We start from the raw sequence: 19,456 nt of genomic DNA on the forward strand, positions 1-19,456 counted from the left end.
CCAGGGTACCAAAGTCCAAACTAAAAAATTCCAAACAAACAAAAAGGTTCCTCTTGCCTTCAGTGCTTCTCTTCAGCCTGGCCTCTGGGCCCAGCTCCATTCCGGGCTTTGTGCTTCGTGTCCTTCCTAGCGCTAGGATAGAACCTGGGTCCCCTGAAGTGCTCTATTGCTTGTTCACTTTGGCTCAGGGCCTTGCAGAGGAGACAGCCTGCCTGCTCCTTGTAGTTCTTCCCCTGCCCCTTGAGCTCATTTCACTCTGCCCTTTTATAAGGCCCAAGTATCCCTTAATTTATCTCCTGGCTGTCCTTAGTCCTGCCTCTCAGGATGTGAATCCACTAATTAATGATGACACAAATGTGGCTGATCCTCCGATCCCTCCCCCTCGAAAACCTTTGGCCTTCCCCCCCCCCCTTCCTTTCACATTTGGGACTCTCTTTGTCTGTTTAAATTGTCACTCTTCAGGGCAGGGACAGTCTCCCCCTCTCTACTTGGAAAGTGTGTAGCAAATATTGGGCACTGCCCCAGTCTACATAATAAAAGTCAATAAGTCATCGCTGTCCAGGTTGATGTTATGTTGCATCCAGAGAAAGCCTGAACTTAATCAAAATCAGGGAGCTTGCCTTAAGTGTCTTTCAACTTGGTGGTCAAATTTCAAGAAGGACCCTTGCACACCTTTGGCAGGAGTGTAAGGAGGTAGAGGGAAGCTCAGCCATGCTTGCCTGTTCCTGGAAGCAGCCCTACTCTGACATATAACTGAGTTGGCCAGTTTTGAACCCGGCTCTCCAAAGGTGAAGGACTAGTGCATGAATCCACTTGGAAACCTGCCCCCAAAGAAAAATAGCTTTTCTGATTGCCATCACATATCTGATAGTTACTAGGGCAGAATAATATTTTGTGACCTTTGGATTGTCCCATTACTACCATGTAATCTTGCAGTGCAAGCTTTGCAAAGGTCACTGTAAGAGTTTTTAAAAAATCCCACTGTGGTACATACCCTTAAACACAGTGAAAAATAAATATCCTGACAACCATAGTGACATTTGCACCATAGGGCACAGTGCAAAGGTTATGAACCATTATTCAGCACTAGTAGCAGTGTTATCCTTTTGTTCTTGCCTGGCGGATACGGGATGACATTTGTGCTCCTGGAGGAAGTTCCTGTGAATATCAATAACTTAAAACATGCTGCCCTGGGGGCCTGTCATTCTTCCACTGAAATCAATGGAGTTTTTGCCATTTATTTTAATGGGAGTAGGGTTAGACCTGAATTTCCTATGACCAGTTCATCAAAAGAGAGATGACCACGTGGTTGAAAAACATTTTTAATGAAGAAATAGAATTTTACTCATCATACATAGTATAAGGTAAAATACAGCAAATGTAGTATTAGGAGAATGGCTTTTACCACTGCTCATCTTGAAAGGCTTTTGGATCTTAATATAGCTTTGCACTTATGCCCCACCTTTACATGTTCACTGCACAAACACTGGCTGTTTTATCTTTACCACACTCCAGTGAGGTAGGTAAATATTTATTCCCCCATTTTACAGAGAAATAGAAAGATTTGAGCCAATATTTGCAGACTTAGATGGCTGGAGTAATGCTTATAAGTCAATAGCTCCGTAAACTCCTAAAACAAGCAGCCTGACTTTTTCAGAACTGTGGGAATTCCTGAACCTCACCAACTCTAGCCTGTTACTTGTTTACACATGCTCAGCAGCAGAACTTTTATAATTATAGTATATGACAGTCTTCACTGATTTATCTGGGATTATAACGGAGCCCTCAGGGTGAGGGAAATTCTGTCTGCAATGGCAATTCATGTTGGCCCCTGTTTAGAAACACACCTTAGCAATCAAAATGTTAGATAAGATATGCAAATGTGAAAAGAACACCATGCCTCCTTCTATGTTGTGAGACAAACCTATCTGGATACAGTGAACTATATGTAAGTTAATGTGCATGACTAATGATGACTGGCCACCTTGTGCTAGTCCCTAGCGTAGGTGCATGGTGGGGGAGATATAATGAACCTTTCCCTCTCCTTTTTTGCTTCTGCACAAGAGTTTGGCACAACAATAGTCTTTGCACCTCAGGAAGTGCAGGGGATGAACCTTCTTAGCACCCCCAGGGACAAAAAAACACCCCTGAGGATGCTCTGGTCCTTTGTGCTGACCAAAAGTGCTACCTAACCACGAGGAAGGGAAAGAATCAAACTGTACTTTCTAGAAGAATGAAAGTGCAGTGCACATTGCTACTGTGTGCTTCAGGAGAGCCCAGGGGCTATGTCTAGACTATGGCATTTTAAAAAATTCTGCCGTGTCCAGGGAACGCGTCTGCTCTTCCACTTTTTTTTTTTTTTTTTTTTTGCAGAAGAGCAGACACGCTCTTTCAGAAGCTCTGTCTTCTTCCTTCCACGAGAAAGAAGGGATCTTCCGAAAGAGGAGGATTTTCCGAAATTTGGCCCAGTGTAGACAGGCCAAATTTCAGAAAAGCCTCTTCTGACAAAACTATTGGAAAAAGATACGCAAATTGTGGAGCGCAATTTGTGTACTTTTTTCTTGTAATCTAGACATAGCCAGGGAGATACTGGGTTCTGGATCTTCCTCTCAGGCTATGTTTACACTACACCGCTTTTTCAGAAAAAGGTAGCAAATTGCACTCTGCAGTTTGTGTACCTTTTTCCAATTCTTTTTTTGGAAGAGGCTTTTTCAAAATTTGGCCTGTCTACGCTCAGCCAAATTGCAGAAAAACCTTCTCTATATGAAGAGCCCTTCTTCCTCATGAAATGAGGTTTACAGGGCTTCTGAAAGAGTGTCTGCTCACCTGAAAAAAAAATCGGAAGAGCAGATGCATTCCTTGGACGCGGTGGCATTTTTCCAGGGGATACCTTCGGTATCCAAGAAAAACTCCGTAGTGTAGATGTAGCCCCTCAGCTTGGGCTAATGACTGAATGGTATAATCTGGCCCATTGTTTATTTTGGTATTTTATATCAGGCAAAAACGTCAAGTATGATTTTTTTTTTCCAAAGGATGCCTTCATTTTCTGTGGGTGGTTTTGCACTAGGAGTGGCTTATGACCATAATTTTGCACCCGCAGTTCATTCAGCTTTTTCCTCCTCTATGCATGAAGTTCATCTCCACGTGTGGTATCGAATGGACTGATCTGAAAATGGAGCCACAAATTTGCTGTTAGTTAAAAACATACATAGTTGTCCTCTCTGATAATCTTATGCATTTTATAGCTACAAAGAGGTACAGCATGTCATCATGAGGATGTGTGCAAGAATCAGTAACAAAGAATGATGGCAATGACTTCAATGGATCAATGATTTTACCTTCATTTTTTAAAATGAAAAATTACATGTTACTCAAGTGCCATACTATAAAAAAAATTAAACTGGTGTTAATTTCACTAAAAGTAGTTTAGAGTAGCATGTATATTGAGTAGGGATGTCAACATGTAATCGATTACATGACTAACTGATAAGCCTGGTTTTATCAGTTAATCTTATCGACTACATGCATTCTCCAACCTTGCTGCCTCTGTATCAGAGGCAGCAAGGGGGAGGGGAGGCGGGAACTGGTGCCTGTGGGGAGCTGGTTTTTAAGCCAGCGCTCCATGCATGCTGGCTCTGTGGGGCCACTTGCCTCTCCGTGCATGGTGGGGGGCAAGGGACGATGCCATGGAGCAGCCTCTATCTGTGGCACAGCGTCTGTCCACGGGGAGCTTGGGCCCCCTGCGGACAGGAGCTGCTGCCACCCCCATGCTGCTGCCTCTGATACAGCGTGGGGTGTCAGGGAGTTCCCTAGAAGTGGGTATGGGAGTGCAGTGACTGCTGGCTCTGCACCCGGGGACTATTGAATAATTGTGTAACTGCTAAGTTTTTTTTGCGGCTACACAATTACTCAATTAATCGATAGCTAACATCCTTAATATTGAGAAAGAGAAGTTAAATCCATAGAGCTGTTCACTGATTTCTCAAAGTAATGTTTATGGTAGCATAAGCAGGGAAGGTTTGGCAGTAGGAATTCCTTTAAATATCTGAAGGAAAGTATCAGAGTATCAGGTGCCTCTGACTGGTTTCATTTTCCAGGCATAACATACTTCACAACCCAGAGTGTTTGTCCTTAGATGTTGTTGTGGAAAGTAATTGCAAGAGTTGCTCAAATGAGTGAATAGTTACAGTAGGCAACATTTTCAAAGGCACCTAAATCACTTAGAAGCTAAATGCAATTTTCAAAAACCCACAAGTCACTCAGGAGCCAAATGATTTTGAAAATGTATCTACTATGTCTATAACAGTGCTAATAATCTCAACCCTCCGCCTTGAGCTTTTGGGATCAACTTCATCAGTAAAACAAGTCAGTCTTCTGGTTGGATTATGTAATTTTAGTTATCAGATTCTGTCACTGTTCCATGTAGTACTTATCCTACATTGGAGTAGTCACACTGAAATTAATGGGATTACTCACAGGGTAAAGTGTGAGTAATAGTGAATAACAGTAATACTCAGTATGAGTAATATGGCAGAACAGAACCCTAAATATGTAGTTAGGCAAAGGAGGATCTGCTGGGAACCAGCATTTCATTCACAGAAACTTCCTATTTTCAATCAAGTCAGGTTGTTGCTCAGTCTTCTCAACGCACAGACTATAGAATTATTGCAGTATTTTACCAAAGACTTCTCAACTGTATTTTTGTGTATTTTTCTCAGGGGGTAGCTCAGACACGTGACAGAAAATGAGTTATACACACAGCTGGGGCCCTGATCTCTGTTCTGTTTAATTTTGGACACAGTGTATGTCCCTACAGCAGCTTTGCTTAAAGTTTGTGTTTCAAAAACTTTAGACAGTGTCCTCAAAGGAGACTATTCATAGTTATAAAGTGAGAGGTTATAAAGGACTGCCCTGAAACCAGAAACTGATTAAGAGAAAACAAAGTGTGAAAATTTGATCATTTTGACGTCTAAAGAGGAGTGCCTTAGTGCGTGTACTAGAACAGGTCAAGGCTTTTATTTATTATATACTAGAAGACTTACTTGGTGTTTCCCAAGTCCAGGGCAGCAGCTTCTACCTAGGGCGGGAGAATGGGACTGTGCAGGCCAGCCCAGGACAGGAGGTTGCCCTCTGTACCTTTTCCTCAGGATTGGCCTGGAGTGGGAGGAAGGTGCGCAGGCCACCTGCTGGCTTTACCCCAGAGTCAGCTTGGAGCGTGGTGGAGGGGTAGCATGCAAGCCACCTGCCAGCTTCTTCCTGGGGCCCCTCTCAGTGGCTGCTTCCTGGGGGTAGCCTGGGGCAGAAGGGGCTCAGTGCCAAGATGATTTGGAGGCAGTCCAGGTGATGGGTGCTGCATGGCATCGGCAGCTGCTCCCTGGGGCAGGCTGGCGTGGTGGGGACCATGCTGCTGTCCTGCGACTGCTCCCTAAGCCAGGGCACTTGCTGCCCCCTGTGGTCATTTGTGTGTATAATTGTCCCTACTCTCACACCTCTCCCTTTCTGTTGGATGCAAAACAATCACATTCCATGCACTTCCCATTGTCCTAGCACAACCAATCCCTGACCTTGCTTTAAGATATGATAAGAGGAAGCTGCATTCTAAATGTGGTGGTCCTGGCTCTTACTGTTTAGGAGGAGCTCTTAAACAAAGGGACTCACAGACGGATGGATACACAGACAGACAGACTCACAAACTCTCTAAAATATATCGTAGATATGTTCGTTATCAGAAACAGTAGAAAAATTGTTGACAGCACACAATTATTTAAGCCACTAAGAAAGAATAGAACGAATCTAGGCAAATGGGCAACACAATGATAGACGAGATCATGTTCCCAAATACATGGGAATGAAGAGGAGCTGGAACATTTACAACTATACAGGTTCCATTTTCTGAGTTTCAAAGTAACTAATGACACAGGGAAAAAAACCTGGGTGTTCCATTCCTGCTCCAAAGTGCACGGTGAAGAAAAGCTGTGTCCTTTCCCCACTCCCCCAAGCCTCAACTGTTCCTTCTTTGCCAAAACAGATTCATTCCTGAGTATAACATGCCCCAGCTCCCTACTCAGCTGTGAAAGCTGCAAGCTTTCTCCCAATACTGTGAGCGGTGTTGTTATGTATTAACCATCTGCCAATACAAAAACAGGTGAAACAACCATTTGCAGGCAAATTAAGTAGAGTTTAGTTTATAAATAAAGGCTACTATTGATTGGGCTGAGATGAGGGTAGGGGAATAAGAGGGTTTGTGGAGAAGACCATGCCACATAATTCAGGAATCAGACCCCGGGGCATAATTACTCTGCCACATGGAGCTAATACAGCTTGGGCTAGAATAATACAATAAGGCCAGTAGGAGCAGTGGTTGCTCAGTATTTCTGCAAATCAGGTTATTTTTATTTAGGTGCCTTAAAATGAATTCAGGAATCTAACTTTAGATTCCGTTAGTAGAAAATGTTGACTTGGGTACTTGTGATCCAGTAAGATTCAAGCCTGACCAGAACAATATTAAATAGCTGACCTACTGTAAATCCTTCATTGTTCAAGAAAAATTACATGGTCCAAGGTATGAAGTGATTAGCAGAGGCAGAGAATTCTCTGTTAGACACAATTAATATATAATTATCGCTCAAGTCAGATAATATATAATTATCGCTCAAGTCTCTGTTATGACCACATCAAAGGCTGCAGTCAAACTTTGCCTGGTAATTATTTTGTAATGCGGATAAATTTACCAGTGCCTCAGCTGAGGTCATTAATTCCATTTTAATTTTGCTTTTAACTGAATTCAGATTTTCAGAAGCAGCGGGCTGCTGAAAAAACATCATCATTGCCTAGCTCAAAAAGAGGGTTCTCTCTCATTTATAATGATCAAGAATTTGATGTGTGTATGACATTTTACAGTTCCAGTGTATTCAAAACACTTGCTTTTATGGAGAGGAGCATAATTGAGATCCTGTTAATCTGCTTTAAAGTTTAGCCCAATGCTCTAATTCACACCCATTTTACTTGTATAAATCAGTGTGACAGTCTGTGGAGTTTGACCTGTGTAAAAATTGGTTTCAAGAAGAATCAGGGCCAGTGTTTTAGCTGAAGTCTCACCAATAGCTTGGTTTGGTAAGGGCAGCTGTCATTTGTTTTCGGTACTGCAACATCTTCTACGGCATCCAGTGAGTTGGGTGCATCAAAGACATAAGTAGCCAAACTGTCTGCTGGCAACAGTCATGGCATCAGTTTCTGCAATCTGTCGCTAGTGTGATCTTGGATTTGGTGTTAGTTACTTCTCTCCTTTCATTTGTCAATGGAGTAGAGAAATAGGCTTTTAAAGTATGTTTTAAAGATAAAAACTTAGCAGGCTTTCTGTTACCTAAGAAAGACCAATTAAGTGGCAAGAAGAGGGAGACATCCAAGACTGATGTATGGGGTTTTATACATGAGCCATTAAAATCAACAGGGAAGGATCTCACTAACTTACATAGGCTTTGGATTTGGCCCTTGAGGTATACAATATGTTACAATAAGCTAGAAACATCTGCTTAAAGCTGCCAGCTCAACTAAATATTATTGCAAACATCTGGAACATTTGTCAGCTTTCACCAAAATAATCAAAAGTGGATTGAAAATTCTGTGTAAAATGTATACTTGAGAGAAGTTCCACACGTCCTGGAGATGTGATGTGACTGCTGTTTGATATGAGCTGTGGTGGATGGGATATGACTTTTAGCACCATCATTTGGGCTTCCTGAATAGAGTGGTCATATTTCCCTATGCTTAATATGGGACACCTGGTAAAATTACTTGTATTCAAGCGAGTTCAGTGGCAATCAATCCGAACTATTCAGTACAAACATTCAGATTAACATCAAGTTGATTGAGCCCCTGTTAAAAAAAATAACACTAAGTTGGATTCTTTTTATTTACATTTTTATCGCTCAAGCTTTAGGGTTAAAAAAGGAGAGGGATGACTCCCTCCCTCCCCTCAGACACTCCGATACACCTCTCTCACATGGGAGGGAGCTGAGTAGTTGACCCAACCCTCCCAACCTCAGCACCCTCTACCCCAGGGGTCAGCAAGGTATGGCGTGCGTGCCATAAGTAGCACACAAGCCCATTTTGAGTGGCATGTGGCTCAGCCGGCAAGGCTGTGATGGGCAGCTGCCCCATGTGCCACGGCTGGAGATGACTCGTGGTGACACTGTCCCTGCTGGGGCAGCCTCACCACAGCCGTGGTTTCTGCTCCATGACAGCCCAGCTGGTGGGGCTGCGTGGTGGGCAGCTGCTTCGGGGGTCAGGGCTGTTTTGGGGGAGGCCAGCCTGTATGGAAGAGTGGGACTGCTCTGGGGGCCGGGGCTTGCTCTGTAGCATGTTTTCCTGCTTCAGAGGAGGACAGGCAGAGCTACGGAGCCACCTTCCAGCCCTTCTGCCACCTTCACCTGGGAATCCCATCACTGCCTCCTCTAGCCCTCTGCTCTCCGCCCTGTTGTGCAGCCCTAGCCCTGCAGCCTCGGTGCTTCCTGCTCCACTAACCTCTCTTTCTGCCTCATGGTGCCCCCGGCAGGCAGGCTAAAGATAATGCTGAAGTCATTCCCAGCCACCAGCACCGCCCAGCCTCAACCCAGCCCGGGCTACAGCTCCAGTGCTGGGTAGCAGTAGGAGTGGCTGAGGGGAGAGGAAAATGCATGGGGGGATCCCTCTGCCCCAAAACTATGTTGGCCCCCTAGGCGCCTGGGTCCCTGGCAGGAAGGCGAGGGCACCATGGACCAGACCCCCATGGGACCCCTCCCCCAGCAGAGCTGGACATCCCGGAGTCACTCATCCCCCTCCCCTGCCTTGTCCATTTCCCTGAACCTCCCCCCCCCCCCAGCTACCCTTATCCCAGCCCATGCTGGTGATCCAGCATCGCGCCTGCCCCCCCTCAAAATTGGAGCCAGCACTGGCTTCCTGCTGGGGGGAAGCCCTGAGGCTCTGCACTGGATACGACTTGCAGGAAAGTGTGCACTTGCTGCTCCTTCCCTCCCCACCGGAAAATCCGGGGCAGAACCCAGGGCAGGAGACTGAGTGGGGTGCATGGTGGAGAGAGCCCCCTCTTCCCTCCCAGGCGAGCGGCGGGGCCAGGGCAGGAGGGTTAAATCTTGGCACGCCGCTTCGGAAAGGTTGCTGATCCCTGCTCTACCCAATATGCTTTGCTGTGCCCCTGGGATGGACCCACCTCACCTGGCACTTGGTTCCGTATCTACTCAAAGCAGCATGTAGGGGGCACGCAGGGTTATATGCCCACCCTTCCCAGATGTCTGCCATGGTTCACACCAGAATGTGGCCACCAGCAGCCTTTCAGCACTGCATGGGAGGGAAGGGATGGGAGTTGCTTCCAGCCGCATGGGAGGAGGGGGAGGAAAGGCTGACCTGGCTTGTGTCTTTGCAGAACTCATCTCTTCCCTCCTGCCGCCCATCGCAGTGTGGCTGGAGGCAGCTTGCCCTTGCCCTTCTCATACAGCATTGAAAGGCAACTAACATCTCCAGGCTGCTGCTAGTCACCAACATAACCCAGCGGCCTCCTGTTCCCCAGGTACAGCACAGACAGGAAAGAGTTAAGCCGTAAGGATGTGTTGTGCTCTACCGCCCAGAGATCCTGACTGAAGGAGGTTCAGCAAAGGTGGCCAGAGAGGTGGCTCAGCAGGGGAGGGTGCTTAAGAGATGGATCAGTCCTGCACTCCCTGAGAGCAAGACTCAGGATAGGGCTGCTGTAGACCTTGTAGGTTCATGGCAGGAACAGGATGGAAATGACTCCGCCCACATCCTCAGTCCAGATCTTAGTGGAGGGACAAGAGAGGCTTCCCGGAGCCAGTGCTCTGCAGAGCTTTGGCCGATGCAGGGTGCAGCTCTTTCTGGCTAGCACCCCAGTCAGAAGGTCTTAGGCTTTCCCAGGGCATGGGCCCAGCCCGAGGCAGTGGGGGAAGGACTTTGACCACAGGCTGCCTCTCTGCACAGCGCTGGGAGTGGGACGCTCCCTGCCAGGCACAGGGAGAGTATGGAGGAGCAGCAAGGTTGGGAAGAGGGGCCTGAAGAGGCAAAGCAGGGAGAGGACAGCAAGAGGGGGAGCATGTTAAGGGCTGGTGGGTGGGCAGTAGAGGTAATGTGTCACCGGCTGCTGCGGCTTGCAGTGCATAGTCAGTACTGCCTGGAAATGCGCAGTGGGCTGGAGTTGGGCCTTGCTGGCCAAGAGCCCACACACAGCACAGGATGCCCTCATGGACCAGCATGGGGAGCGGCTGGCCCTATACACTGCATTTTCACCTCACCACCAGCCTTGCACTCCCACGCCCATCATCAGTCACAGGACACCCTCCTATTCACTGCTGGTGGGCAGGCAGCTGGCAAGCAGGGACCAAGTCAGCAGCAGGACTGGCCAGTACTGATTGGTGGGGTAGAAAATACAGGACAGTTTGCCCATTTATAAGAAAAAGTCAAGACACTGATTCAAAGTCTTACTCAGAGCCCAGGGAGGACAATGGAAGGGCTCTCACTGATTTCAGTTGGTTTTAGATAAAGGCATACAGCAGGGGAAGCATATATAGGTATATGGGTATGACACATTGGAAAGCTGCATTTTATTATTTCCCCAACATTTTTAAATCCTTTACAAATAGAATCCATATTTCTTTACCCTGCTTTTCTGCTTAACAATTTTAACAGATTCGGGAATCTCTGCTGGAGAAGAAAAATCTCAACCTTTGACCTTCCCACCATTGAAAACAATGGAAGACTAAAGGGGATGTATAGTACTGTAAATAGGCACCTTCCATTTTGAATGACAGCTCTCAGTAACAAGGTGTCATCTTGACCTAAGGAAGACCTGTGGGTCAGCACAAAAGCTTGTGTCTCCCACAAACAGAAGTTGGTCTGATAGGAGGTATTACCTCACCCACCTTGTCCCCCAAATCTTCATTTTATCTAAACTATACATCACAAAAGAGCCTCATTAAGGTCTAATGGCTCAAATAAAAAGGCTTTAACCAGCACTATACCCAAAATGACACCTTGAGGGTAATTACTGTATGGCATCTTCAACTCTTTCTATAGACATCTCAGAGGGGTAGCCATGTTAGTCTGTAACTTTAAAATCAATACGTAGTCCTGTGGCACCTTAGAGACTAACGAAAAATATATAGTATATGAGCTTTTGTGGGCAAAACCCACTTCCTCAGATGAAGTCCAGAAGTGCATATGCAGAACCAGGGGGAAATGAATTAAGAAAACATTGTTGAACTTCTAAAAGGGTTTCTTTCAGCTTCAGATACTCTAATTTTGGGTGAATATCTTGGAGCTGGGAAGATTTATTTGAATCACTTTTTCCATTCCTAGTAAGCACTTGTTTACTAATTGTTCTAACCTTTCTATTTCAAGCTATTTTGCACATTCTTCATAATGAGCTGTTTAAACCTTCTTGGCAGTAATCATCAGCTTTTTTTGGTGGGGGAGGTTTACTAGAGTGAACTGTTGGTGGCGGCTGCTGCGGGAATACTGAGATGCTCTTGCGTTGTTTTAATCTCAGACTATCTGGAGCAGTAACTGTAAAATGTGGACCTTAAACAGACTTAGCGTAAATAAGAGCACAAGGCCAGATGCTGAGCAGTAACAAATACTCCTCCTTTATTGTTTTTTCTACAGAGAGACCTTCTTAAGATGGCTGCTACCATATCATAATTGTTAAAACTTAAAAAACAATAAATAGTCTAGTAGTACCTTAAAGACTAACAAAACATGTAGATGGTATCACGAGCTTTCGTGGGCACAACCCACTTCTTCAGATGACAGGAGTGTTAGAAATCCAGAGGACTTGTTTGTGGTTTTTTAAGTTTTTCCTGTTACATACTAACTTGGCTACCCCTCTGAAGCTTTTGAACATAATTGTTAAGATTGGCTATCATAATGGACTCTTCTTGATACTGGACTATGCAAAACTAGACAGAGACCTTTAACTCTGGACAGAGACCAATAAATACCTAGAATCCTCAGCATTCCTTGACTCTCTTTCCTATAAATTAAGGATGCATTTAAAAATTATATAAACACATTTTGATGTAGACCATGGAACAACCACTCACGGCAGTGATTTTCACTACTTATCTGAGTTGGAGCTGAATTGGTGATTTAGATGTGAAAGGATCTGTGTTCAGGTACTATTCCTTTTCAGTTACTCTAAAACTTATATCATAGATGAAACATAAAATAACAACAGAGCTTACACAACTATCCATCAATAACGTGAACTGAGGTCAGATCTGACCTATACACAATTGCAGAACTCTCCACTTACAGCTCTTTTACTTTTGGCAGCAACATTTGATTTTGTCTAATGTTCACCATGTACAGTAATTCTTAGGCCGTGCCTATGCTAGGTGAGCTGTACTGGTACTAATATATTGGCAAAGGACTTCTAGTGTGATCATGGTTATATCCTCAAAACTGCTTTGTACTGGTGGAGAAAACTCCCCCTTCTCCCATGAATGAAACCAAGCTGTACCAATAAAAGTGCAACTTTTCTGGTATAACTTCATCTACTCTAGGAACTTCTGTTGATAAACTGATTACATCTCTTCATAGCCCTGACCCACACAGCTATACCAGCAGTCTGTGTAGTGTAGACATAGCTTTCAAAACTAGTCATTTGGGTCTGCTTGCCTATACTATCCATGTCATATTGACACATGACGCTATGCTGTCCTGAATCACTATGTACATTAGAATTTAGGTTAAGTAAATATGTTTAGGGAGGTCAGATTAACCACTGCCTTTTTATTGTGCCATAAAAATGTTCTTTCAGTTGCAAGATCGAAGTAATTAGCAAAAGTAAAACAGGAAACTATGGAGGTTAAACTTTTGATCCCATTAAAGTAGCTGTTTCTAAAGAGAGTCAGATAAGGCTAATGTCTCATTCTGGTTTCATTTATCATCTGGGGACACAAACAACCTTGAACGCTTTGCAGCTGACTAATGGATTTATTAGAGATTAATGCCTCTGATCTGCTTTACTTCGAAGTTTAGTATCTACTAAACTGTTTTTTAGTGCTCTGTGGTATGCTAAAACCTCACCTATTTCATGCAAAAATACTTGGAGTGAATTGAGTGGTGCCCCATGCCAGCTGTAGCCAGCAGTACATGATAATCTGTACCAAAATGGCCCTGTAGAGAAAGCAAAACATGCTTGGAACTCCAGTGCACCACTGAGGTGTAGGCGAGCATTGGAACTAGCAACTCCAGGAGACAATGTGCCTGGAAGAGGTTCAGTGTCTCTCAGACTCTGTAGAGTACACTGTCAAATCCCTCGGTACCTGTTGTCCTCTGCTGGCCAGGAGAGACAAGGCACCATGCAGATTTATGGCACTAGGTAAAAATATTAGCCACTACAGTTTCTAATAGGGACTATAGTCCCCAGCCAAGATCAAAGCCCCATTGTTCTGGACACTGTACAAAGGTAGAGTCAGAGACTGTCTCTCCCTAAGAAGCTTCTAATCTAAATACCAGTGGACCTGCCCCCCCTCCACTTGAGACCTGACCAGTGCCGATCCACAGAATTTGCCAGACCACGGGAGGTCAATACTGTCTAGCAGCATTACCAACACTTCCAACACTACTGGGTTCTTGGAAGACATTTAGGGTATGTCTAGACTACATGACTCTGCCGACAGAGGCATGTAAATTAGACATACCGACACAGTCAATGAAGCAGAGATTTAAATATCCCCTGCTTCATTAGAATAAAAATGGCTGCCGCATTGTGCCAGCTCCACTGTTTGTCAGCACAAAGCAGAAGTCAAGACGCAGATCGGTCGGCAAGGAAAGCCTTTGTTGACCGATCCTGTAAACCTCATTTCACGAGGCATAAGGGATTGGTCGACAAAAGCTTTCCTTGCCAGCCAATCCCCACTTCATTGACTATGTCGGTATGTCTAATTTACATGCCTCTGTCGGCAGAGGCATGTAGTCTAGACATACTCTTAGGGTTAAATTAGAGCTAAATAACAGCACAGGACACTGAGAGCCAGGACTGGTGGCTATAAACAAATTTCATGGGACTATGGGAAACTTGGCTGCACCCATGATAAGTGGACATCTGGCTAACTAAAATCATACTGGACCACGGATGTTGCGGGACCAGAGAGGTTCAACCTGTGTTAGAGAACAGGCAAAGGGTGGAACTCATGAAAGAGGAAAAATCATTATCCCCATTTTACAGAAAGGGAACTGAAGAACAGAGGGTATGTCTACACTACCCCCCTAGTTCGAACTAGGGGGGTAATGTAGTCATACAGAGTTGCAAATGAAGCCCGGGATTTGAATTTCCCGGGCTTCATTTGCATAAAGCCGGCTGGCGCCATTTTAAAATGCCGGCTAGGTCGGACTCCGTGCCGCGCGGCTACATGAGGCGTACAGCTAGTGGAACGAGGCGTACAGCTATAGTTCGGATTAGGAAACCTAATCCGAACTAGCTGTACGCCTCGTTCCACTAGCTGTACGCCTCGTGTAGCCGCGCGGCACGGAGTCCGACCTAGCCGGCATTTAAAAATGGCACCAGCCGGCTTTATGCAAATTCAAATCCCGGGCTTCATTTGCAACTCCGTATGACTACATTACCCCCCTATTTCGAACTAGAGGGGGGTAATGTAGACATACCCAGGGAGACTAAGTGACTTGGCCACAGGAAATCTATGGCAGAGCTGAAAATGGAACCTAAATCTCCCATGTCCCAGTCCTGTGGCCTATCATACTTCCTTTCTATCACTGCGAATACTAAGGATATTTAGGCCATGGGTGAGGAATCTTTTTTGGGTCAGGAGCCACTGATCTACAGAAAAGTCAGTTGGGATTTGTCAGGGTTTGGGCTCCCCCTCATCATCCCACTCCCAAAATCACCCCTTGTTTCCCCCTGTGCTCCCTAATTCCCAGTCTCCAGCCGCCTGGTCCCCTGAGTATCACTCCTTGTTGCCCGGTGGCTCGACTAGTCTGTCGGTTCTCCCCCTAGTGGGGTCAGACGCTATCCGGTGACTACCTCTATCCCGGTTCCAGCGTGGGATCCTGTCTGTCTGCCAGGCCATTCTCTTCCCGGGCCGGGGCTCCCCCCCCCCGCTGGCTAATCCCTCCGGCGGTCCAGTCAGCTCCTTTCCCAGGGTTCTCCTTCGTCCCTGCTCCCCTCCTCCCTTGCAGACCGGCCTCCCAGCCTTTTGAATCTCCCTCCAACACTAGCCCTGCCCCCTTACCTCCGGGGCTCAGGCTGATGACGTCAGCCAGTGGCTCGGCGTCGCCGGCGCTGTCAGCCCGTCGTGATCCACTCGGAGTTGGCAGGGGGCTTCCGCTTCCGCCCCTCCCTATCCCGCGGGAGGTCAGAGAGTGCGGGGGAGGGGCGAGGCCTCCGCTGCATCAGAGCCCGGCGCCCCGTCACAGGGTTGCACACAAGTGAGAAGAGAAAAAAACAACCTACACTGGGCCCTCGACTGAGAAGCAGAAAGACACGCCCCATATTCCTCTTGCACATCAAAGCCTAGGGGGTCCAGGCTCGTAGATTTGTGTGCTTCAGCCCTGCAGCGTAGCAGCGGAGGGGCTGGAGTGCCAGTATAGGCTCCCCAAATCAGTGGGGGAGCCCTGAGCCTCGGGAGGCCAGATCTAGGCAAGCTAGGGGCTGCATCTGGCCCCCAGGCCTTAGGTTCCCCACCCCTGATCTAAGCAGTGTTAGCTATAGGACTGGGCTGCACATCCTGCTGAAGTTTTGTCAGCCTGTTCATCCAAGTCCCAGCTCTGACACATTATTCAAGTTCTCTTTCTTTAGCGGAGGAGGAAGAGGAAGCCATGGAGGATACACATAGCAGTGGAGAGTTGGCATTTGTAGGCAATGCAGACAGATTCCCAAGATTCCTTCTGCATAGTAGCAAGTTTGTTTTTCCACTTATTTACTGTCCAATACATGTTTGGAAGCTTGCAGCTTTGCTAGGCACTCAGCTTATGGCCATGAGAGACAAACAACCAGTCTCCGATGCTGTGTTAGAGAAGGCTAGAGAGGATGTAATAAATGAGGTTCCTACAATGGTTGTCCCTTGTGAGGAGAGGGAGGTAATATAGGAGGAGCAATGTAGAATCATAGAATACTAGGACTGGAAGGGACCTCAAGAGGTCATCGAGACCAGTCCCCTGCCCTCATGGCAGGACGTAGAATGGAACCACGCATCTGGCTAAATGCATTTGACTCCTAGAGCTCAGGGACATGTCTGTATCATAGGTGCTGATTTTTGCTCCAGCCAGGGAGACTTGACCTCCCCACTCCAACCCTTCCCCCAAACTCCTACCTCATCCCTTCCTGCACCTTCTCTGCCCTTGCCCTGCCCCCACTCCACACTTTTCCCCCAGCCTCCACTCCTGTCCCACCTCTTTCTGTCCTGTCCCCCATTCTTCCCCCTCACTCCCAGAGCCTCTGAACACTGTGAAATAGTTGTTTTGTGGTGGCAGGAAGCACTGGAAGGGAGAGGAATGAGTAGTTAGCAGGGCTGCCAGTGGGTGAGATGAGACGTGAGGAGAGGGAAAGGGAGGCAAGGGCCAGGGGGAGGGTGGAGGGAGGGAGCTTGGCTGCCTGTGGATACTAAGACCCGCTAATCTTCCCCATGGGTGCACCAACCCTGGAGCACCCATGGAATCAGCGCCTAGTGTCTGTGCCAGCTGTGCATGCAGGGTACTCATTAACCAACCATTAATAAATATAATGAATTCTTGCGGTTTTTGCTAGAAGTCTGGAGGCCAAACACAGTTCAGACTCCTGGAGGAATAAGTCTTTGCAAATTCTGATATACAGTGCCTTGCTCTCTTTCTTCCCCTGCCAAGCTGAGAACCTAGTAATTAAAAAAAAACACTCCCAGCACCTAATTACCCTTTTAGCCTTTTTATATGCCATGTATGGATGCACACATATCTGCACACAATCAGATGAAGGGAATTGGGAGTGGGAGTAACTTCTTACATAAGAACATAAGAACGGCCATACTGGGTCAGACCAAAGGTCCATCTAGCCCAGTATCCTGTCTGCCGACAGTGGCCAGCACCAGGTGCCCCAGAGAGGGTGGACCGAAGACAATGATCACGCGATTTGTCTCCTGCCATCCCTCTCCAGCCTCTGACAGACAGAGGCCAAGGACACCATTTTATCCCCTGGCTAATAGCCTTTTATGGACCTAACCTCCATGAAATTATCTAGCTTCTCTTTAAACTCTATTATAGTCCTAGCCTTCACAGCCTCCTCTGGTTGCGTCCACATGCTAGAGGAAGCATGCACTTCTCAGTCAGTCCCTGGTGTTGGCAGAACTCTTGTGCGAGGAAACAAATGGCAACATTAGTAATTAATGTCTAGCCAACTCCTAGTTGATGTGAGGGGCCTCATAGTTTGTTTCAGTTGGGAGTAGAAATTGATGATGGAGTCTGGTATCTTCTGTGATTCAGTGATGTTTAGTTACAAGGAACGTACAAGTGCTGCTTGTCTGAATGCAGTCAGTAGCTGCTGACTGAAGTTGGCACTTCTGTCAGTTTCATGACTACTGTTTAGAGTCCAGAAATAGAGAAGGTCAGGCAGCGAGCTTGGGGCACTTCAACCCCATGGCACAACATCTGCATGGCTATGTACAGGTTGCCAGCTTTGCCTGAATATGTTTTGGGGCCTGAAGATAAAAGTGCTATATAAGTGCCAATAACAATAGTAACAGTAATAAGATGCTCTCGGGATCAGTCATAGAACTAAATTATGTGTGCAGTTTCTCCAGGAGAAACAAAACACTCTAGCTCTCAGTGCCCTAATGCATGGAGTAAACAACCTCTCAGAATGCCAGTGTGCAAGAAAGGGGGCTGACTAGTACAGTCTGTGGCACTGTCCCATCCCCTGAGTAGTTGTAGAATTTAGTAGGACTGAAAAACCTACAGAAGGGCCTAGAGAGTGAAAACCAATTTTTAAATCTCTAGTCACGTCTATCAGACTTTTCTCCAAGGGTGAGATAAGTCTTGCTTTGCTGTGCACCATAGGTCTGCGCTGAAGGTGTAGCAAGATCCTGGTGCTTTTCGGCTACGTCTGGGAGGCATTATTTCTTTCAAAGGCAATAGTGCCTTCAGGCACTGCACCTCCGCCTCCCCACAGTTGGGCCTATAGTGTACTGGAGCAAGTGATTTTCCAATAGCTGTTTTCCTGAACTGTCAAAGTGCCAGCAGTTCCCTTGACAACTTGCCTGTAGTAATGGCCCTTGCTTTCTCTATGCTAATTTTCAGAGGACTGGCAATTTCTATCAATCACTTCCCAAAGATGTAGAGGTGGGATATGTTTATTTTCCTTTGATGAAGTTTTCATGAACGTTTTGTTCCTTCAAACAGAGGACACGAGGAGGAGAAATAAAAACACCTCACCAAATGAGACAGAAATACGCAGAAAAGAAGTGAAGTCCTGTCAATGGGAAAGAAGGGGGAATTTACAAAACCCAAAGGGCTGGGAGGTAGAAAAGGGAGTGAAAAGCAAGGAAGCGAATGCATTTCCCTGGTTATATAAATGTTATTACCTTTTGGCTGTGTCTACATTGGCACCCTTTTCCGGAAATGCTTAAAACGGAACAGTTTTCCGTTATAAGTATTTCCGGAAAAAGCGCGTCTACATTGGCAGGATGCTTTTCCGGAAAAGCACTTTTTCCGGAAAAGCGTCCGTGCCAATGTAGACACGCTTTTCCGCAAAAAAGCCCCGATCGTCATTTTCGCGATCGGGGCTTTTTTGCGGAAAAGACTACTGGGCTGTCTACACTGGCCCTTTTCTGGAACAGTTTTTCCGGAAAAGGACTTTTGCCCAAACGGGAGCAGCATAGTTTTTCCGGAAAAACAATGATGATTTTACATTAGATCGTCATTGCTTTTCCGGAAAAGCAAGCGGCCAGTGTAGACAGCTTTCAAGTTATTCCGGAAAAGTGGCTGCTTTTCCGAAATAAGTGGCCCAGTGTAGACACAGCCTTTTTGTTTTTCTGCTGCATGTTTTATATGTAACTGTTTACTAGCACAGGGAGTTTATGGCAGAAAATATTTGTAATTGAGTTTATCTGTTGAATTAGTGTCTCTCATTGTGTGTAACTGTAGGGTAGGAAAAGCTTAAAACGCAGATCACCAGTGGTCAAGGGGCCTAAGTCAGAGCCTTAGAAGCGTTCGATAGGCTGAGTGGCTAGCTATCTAACGTGCCAATAGGAAATGCTGAGGAGCGGGACCTATCTCCTGCCCACCCCCCCCTTAAAGATAGGCACCTAATTCTGCTCAGGATTCACAGATGTGAACTCTCTTCTGCAGTTAGGCACTTGAGCCAGGTCACCAAAAAAGCCAAACCAAACCAAACAAAAAAACAGTGATTCCCCAGACACCTTCACCTTCTCATAGCCAGTAGCCCCATGGTTGGAGGACTCATCTG

The 19,456-nt window shown here is 46.2% G+C and overlaps 1 long non-coding RNA gene across 1 annotated transcript in view; it reads right to left on the reverse strand.

Moving 5' to 3' along the window:
- Window positions 1-1,314: 1,314 nt before the first annotated feature.
- LOC112547623 (uncharacterized) overlaps window positions 1,315-19,456 on the reverse strand; it is a 73,973-nt gene continuing 55,831 nt past the window's right edge. The window contains exon 5 of the long non-coding RNA XR_012901958.2: window positions 1,315-3,166. This is a non-coding gene — a long non-coding RNA (uncharacterized LOC112547623). The remainder of the gene's footprint in view (window positions 3,167-19,456) is intronic.

Source organism: Pelodiscus sinensis, chromosome 2 (genome assembly GCF_052426305.1).
Source record: "Pelodiscus sinensis isolate ZL-2025 chromosome 2, ASM5242630v1, whole genome shotgun sequence".
Taxonomy (NCBI): Eukaryota; Metazoa; Chordata; order Testudines; family Trionychidae; genus Pelodiscus; species Pelodiscus sinensis.